The sequence below is a fragment of the Marmota monax genome, unplaced genomic scaffold, assembly GCF_021218885.2.
Source record: "Marmota monax isolate L192 unplaced genomic scaffold, Marmota_monax_Labrador192_F-V1.1 WCK01_AAM20220418_F8-fsc00135, whole genome shotgun sequence".
Taxonomy (NCBI): domain Eukaryota; kingdom Metazoa; phylum Chordata; class Mammalia; order Rodentia; family Sciuridae; genus Marmota; species Marmota monax.
In genome coordinates this window covers 79,615-85,614 of record NW_026694339.1, presented here as the reverse complement: position 1 = coordinate 85,614, position 6,000 = coordinate 79,615, and positions in this window count along the sequence as shown.

The window sequence follows — 6,000 nt, the reverse complement described above, 5'->3', positions numbered from 1 at the left end:
AAGTTGATTCCCAAGTTTTTTATTTTATTTTTTTGATGCTATTGTAAATGGGGTAGTTTTCCTCGTTTCTCTTTCAGAGGATGTGTCACTGATATACAGAAATGCCTTTGATTTATGGGTGTTGATTTTGTATCCTGCTACTTTGCTGAATTCATTTACTAATTTTAAAGTTCTCTGGTGGAATTTTTTGGGTCTTCTAGGTATAGAATCATATCATCGGCAATGGTGCTATTTTGAATTCTTCTTTACCTATCCGTGTCCCTTTCATTTCTTTCATCTGTCTGCCGGGTTGCTCGTGACTAAAACACTCAGGGGTCACTCCAAGGGAACTGGGCTGCATGAAATAACCACACAAGAGACAGAAATACCTTTTGCTTTGGGGGTGCTGTGACGGCTCCTCTGACCTTAAGGGTCTGCAGAAAAAGAGAGAGAGAGCACGTGCTGACCCCTTTTATTGAAGAGAAGCTATTCAAATGAGGCAAGGGGTCAGGTTTCAAGGAGCTGAGTCTAACTTCATGATGTCTGCTGTCAGCAGGTTGACTGACATCTAAGTAGGCCACACCCAAGGGCACAGTAAGAGAAGGGGACACACAAAAGGCATTTCCATGAAACATTCTATCCTAAACAGAGTAAGAGATAATATTACAAAGGAACAGGTGAGCATAGCTCCACCCATGGGGCTGTAGGAAGGCACGCTCATGCACAAGACACAGTTACTCGAACCCTAGAAGACCGAGGCTATCCAGCAGAATGACCGCTGCCAGATGCCACACTACTCACCAGGGGAGTTGGACCCAGTCATGTGCTAGTCAGCCTCCCACATCTGTCTAATTGCTCTGGCCAATGTTTCAAGAACCATGTAAAATAGAAGTGGTGAAAGAAGGCATCCCTGTCTTGTTCCAGTTTTTATAAGGAATACGTTAAATTTTTCTCCATTTAGAACGATGTTGGCCCTGGCTTAGCATACATAGCTTTTACAATGCTGAGCTATGTCCCTGTTATCCCTAGTTTTTCTAGTGTTTCGATGCTGCATTTTGTCAAATGCTTTTTCTGCATCTATTGAGATGATCATATGGTTTTGATCTTTAAATCTATTGATGTGATGAACTACATTTATTTATTTCCATATGTTGAACCAACCTTTAATCCCTGGAATAACCCTACTTGATCATGGCGCACTATCATTTTGATAATTTTTGTATTTGATTTGCCAGAATTTTATTGAGAATTTTTGCATCTATGTTCATTAGAGATATTGGTCTGAAGTTTTCTTTCTTTGACAAGTCTTTGCCTGGTTTTGGAATCAGGGTGATATTGGCTTTGTAGAATGAGTTTGGAAGTGTTCCCTCGTTTTCTATTTCCTGAAATAAATTGAAGAGTATTGGTATTAGTTCTTCTATAAAGGTCTTGTAGAAATCGTCTGTGTATCCATCTGGTCTTGACTTTTCTTGGTTGGTAGGCTTCTGATGTCATCTTCTATTTCATTACTTGAAAATTGATCTGTTTAAATTGTGTATATCATCCTGATTCAATTTGGACAAATCATATGACTCTAGAAATTTGTTGATGCCTTTGATATTTTCTATTTTATTGGAGTACAAGTTTTCAAAATAATTTCTAATTATCTTCTATATTTCTGTAGTGTCTGTTGTGATATTTCCTTTTTCATTACGTATGTTAGTAATTTTAGTTTTCTCTCTCCTTTTTGTTAGCATGGCTAAAGGTTTGTCAATTTTATTTTTTTCAAAGATCCAACTTTTTGTTTTGTCAATTTTTTCAGTTGTTTCTTTTGTTTCAATTTCATTGATTTCAGTTCTGATTTTAATTATTTCCCATCTTCTACTGCTTTTAGCACTGATTTGTTCTTCTTTTTCTAGGGCTTTAAGATGCAATGTTAAGTCATTTATTTGTTGACTTTTCTTTTTTTAAGGAATGAACTCCATGCAATGAACTTTCCTCTTAGTAATGCCTTTATAGTGTCCCAGAGATTTTGATATGTTGTATCTATGTTCTCATTCACCTCTAAAAATTTTTTAATCTCCTCCTTGATGTCTTCTGCAGCTCATTGTTCTTTCAGTAGCATATTATTTTGTCTCTGTGTGTTGGAGTAGCTTCTATTTCTTATTTTATCATTGATTTCTAGTTTCATTCCATTATGATCTGATAGAATGTAGGGTAGTATTTCTACTTTTTTATATTTGCTAAGAGTTGCTTTGTGGCATAGTATATGGTCTATGATCCTTCTCTAAAAGAAGGATCCATGTGCTGCTGAGAAGAAAGTGTATTGCTCATTGAAGGGTGAAATATTCTATATATGTCAGTCAAGTCTAAGTTATTGATTGTATTACTGAATTCTGTAGTTTCTTTGTTCGGCTTTTGTTTGGATGATCTATCCAGTGTTGAAAGAGGTGTCTTAAAGTCACCCAGAATTATTGTGTTGTGGTTGATTTGACTCTTGAACTTGAGAGGAGTTTGTTGAACATAGACGCTCCATTGTTTGGGGCATATAATTTTTTTTTAAGAGAGAGAAAGAGTTAGTTTTTTTTTTTTAGTATTTATTTTTTAGTTTTCGGTGGACACAACATCTTTGTTTGTATGTGGTACTGAGGATTGAACCCGGGCCTCACGCATGCCAGGTGAGCGTGCTACCACTTGAGCCACATCCCCAGCCCTGGGGCATATAAATTTATTATTGTTGTCTTGTTGATAAATGGTTTCCTTAAGCAGTAAGAAATATACTTCTTTATCCCTTTTGATTAACTTTGGCTTGAAGTCTACTTTATTTGATATGAGAATGGAAACCGTTGGTTGCTTCCACAGTCCATGTGAGTGGTATGATTTTTTCCAACCTTTCACCTTCGGTCTGAAGATGTCTGTTCCTATCAGATGAGTCTCTACTCTAGGAGGCAGCATATTGTTGGGCTTTTTTTTTGGTCCAATCTGCTAGTCTGTCTTTTGATTGATGAGTTTAGGCCATTAACATTCAAGGTTATTATTGAGACATGATTTGTATTACCAGACATTTTTGTTTATTTTTGGTATTTAACTTGACTTGATTTCCCCTCTAATTAGTTTTTCCTTTAGTGTAATACCTCCCTCTGCTGATTTTCATTATTATTTTTCACTTCCTCTTTGTGGAATATTTTGTCCAGGATGTTCTGTAGTGCAGGCTTTCTAGTTGTAAATTTTAACTTTTGTTTATCATGAAGGTTTTTATTTCATTATCAAATCTAAAGCTTAATTTTGTTGAATATAAGATTCTTGGTGGCTGGGTTGTGGTTCAGTCATAGAGCTCTCGCTAGCACATGTGAGGCACTGGGTTCAATCTTCAGCACCACATAAAAATAAATAAATAAAATAAAGTCATTGTGTCCATATACAACTAAATAAAAAAAATTTTTAAAAAGATTCTTAGTTGGCATCCATTTTCTTTCAGAGCTTGGTATATATTTTTCCATGATTTTGAGGGTCTGGGTTGAAAAATGCTGAGATAAGAACTGGTCTCCCCCTATATGTGATCTGATTCTTCTCTCTTGCAGCTTTTAAGATTCTATCCTTATTCTGTATGCTAGGCATTTTCATTATAATGTGCCTTGGTGTAGATTTGTTGTAATTTTGTACATTTGGTACCCTGTAAGCCTCTTGTATTTGGTTTTCCAAATTCATTCTTCCTGCTTGGGAAATTTTCTGATATTATCTCATTGAAGAGATTGTGCATTCCTTTGATTTGAAACCTCTGTGCCTTCCTCTAACTTAATAACTCTTAGATTTGGTCTTTTGATGCTGACCCATAATTCTTGGATGTTCTATTCATGGTTTCTTACTATCTTCACTGTGCGGTTAACTTTATTTTCCAGATTGTATACTTTGTCTTCATTATCTGACATTCTTTCTTCCAAGTGATCTAGTCTGTTGGTTATGCTTTCTATTGAGTTTTTTATTTGGTTTATTGTTTTCTTCATTTTAAGGATTTCTGACTTTTTTTTTCAGAGTCTCCATCTCTTTCTTGAAGTAATCTTTTGCTGCCTGTATTTGCTCTCTTCTTTGTGGAGTAATCAATTTTTGCTCATTTAGGTCATTCTTTAATTCACAGATCATTTTAATTATGAACCTTCTGAACTCCTCCTCTGACATTTCATCAACTTTGCTGTCTATGGGTTCTGTTATTATAGTATCCTGGTTTGTTTGGGGCATTTTCCTACCTGTTTTTTCATGTTGTCTATGTGTCTTTCTTTCTTGCAGTGTGGATCTGAGCTATTACAGTTTCTACCCTGTATTCTTGTAGTATCCATGCAGATTGTTTGTACCTAACCTTGATGTTGAGCTTCCAGACCCTGCTGGTGTCCCTCAATGTATGCTACTGCAACTAAAGGTGGTGGCAGCAATAGCCGAGGTAACTCAAGATAATAGTGGAGGTGCCCCAAGATGGATGCAACATCTTACAGAGATGGGGTTGAAAGTGTGGGCCTTACACTGTCTTTGGCATGCCTGCTCTGAGATGAAGCTGCTGCTAGGCCCTGTCTGGTGTCAAAAGGTAGGGGCCACTGTATGAGGAGGGATATGGTAATGTCTGCAGTGTCCCAAGATGGAAGTGATTAGGTTTGGGCTCCCAGGTAGGGAGGGGAGTGGCAGACTCAGACCTAACCTGAGCCTGGGTCTGGTGTATGTCCGTGTAGGCAGATATGGGCTGGGCCTGGGCTCCGGTGGTTGTCTGCTGGTCAAAAGAGGCAACCCTGTGCGGGAGCCTGAGCTCTAGTGGGTGACTGCCAGTGGCAGGATGGACCCTAACCCTACTCTGAGCCTGCATCCCGCACAGGTCAGTGTGGGAGGATCTCTAAAATAGTGAAATTTTTGAAATAACTCCTCTGAAATAGTTTTGTGTTGGGGAAACTGTATTGCATATCAATAAACTCAAACCCTTCACAAACTTCAGGTATATTCACATAAAATTGTAAGTAATCTCAAAATGAAAAAGATAGGACTCAAGGTATACTGTTTAAAACTTTAAATGCATTTTTGAATTCTAAGAAGGATCAGGAATAACTTCAGAATGATGTAAGTGATCATTTAAACTCATGGAATTTTTAATAAATTGTTGAAGTATTTAACAAAACTTAATGAAGTCTAGGGTTGGGGGTGTAGTTCAGTGGTAGAGTGCCATGCATGAAGCCCTAAAAAGAACTTGATAAATTCTAAAGCCTTATATTTTCAATTTATAACTATGTATACTTGCTTTGGCCATATTTGAAATTTTTATTTTACAAACTATGAGAAAAACCTATGAAATGGTTTTTCCAGTTTCTCAAGGAATGACAACTCAAAATAAGCTTGAGTTAGTATTTTACTTCCATTAGATTAGCAAAATTTTTATGAAATTGTAATACCCACTACTGGTGAAGAGATAATTAAAATGATACTCACATACTTTTGGTGATTTTATGAATATTACATCCTTTTTAGGAAGGAACATGGTAAAACACAAGAAAACTATTAAAAAATCTTTTCCCTTTTTCCTCCCCCTTCATTCCTGGGAATTTGCCTGAGGAAATAACATGAGAAAAAAAATATACAAAAGACGTTTCCTGAGCATTATATATAATAGAATGAACTTGGAAAAAAAGCTAAATATCAAAATAAAAAAATGAGTAAGTTATGGTCTGCTGCAGTCCGGCTGCAGCAAAATAACCGGGGGGTGATGAGCAACTTGTGTAGATTGATACTGCAGGAGTGGAAGCCGTTTATTGTAGGACAACAGAGGTATTTATACATTCCACACAGCTTATCTTAATTAACATAAACTAGATACAGCAGTCAACCAATAAGAAATCTCTACACTTAATGGCTCGCTGGCACCACCTCACAAACCACTCCCTCTGGCAAAATGCCAGGCGCCATCCAGACTTGTTTACAGACCTTAACAATGGTCCACTAAAGTGATACTTCAAAGATTAGCCAAAAATAATGGAAAAATTGTGAAGAAACAAATATTTATTGTAGTCA